Raw genomic sequence first — 448 nt, forward strand, 5'->3', positions numbered from 1 at the left:
ATACACACAGCCCAGTGAACAACTAAATTATTCTTTTACAGCTGCTTTCAATTTTTTTTAAGAGATCCATATTATGCTCTTAAGCAAATGCCTCTGTTGCATCAGAAATTCCTAACTGGCAAATAATACCAGATAAATTATTTCATTATTTGATATTGTATCTGTAGACCAGTGGGGCTTCCTTTATGCTCTTTAACACTCGGCTATGTATTGCCATGTGGGATAGTCAGGGACAAGACTAAACTCTACATAGTGTCCTATGTATCACACTTTCTGTTCTTCGGCATTTCTAGCTACTAAAAATACATTACATTGTAAGGCAGAAAGTGATGCATTTTTCTAAAGTGTTATGTGTCCCCTTTGCACAAATATATGTAAATAAATAAATATATATACCTATATATAAGTAATATAAAATAATATCATTCCCAAACTTTTATGTTTTCTG

Source organism: Crocuta crocuta, unplaced genomic scaffold (genome assembly GCF_008692635.1).
Source record: "Crocuta crocuta isolate KB4526 unplaced genomic scaffold, BGI_CrCroc_1.0 scaffold91-1, whole genome shotgun sequence".
NCBI classification, from domain to species: domain Eukaryota; kingdom Metazoa; phylum Chordata; class Mammalia; order Carnivora; family Hyaenidae; genus Crocuta; species Crocuta crocuta.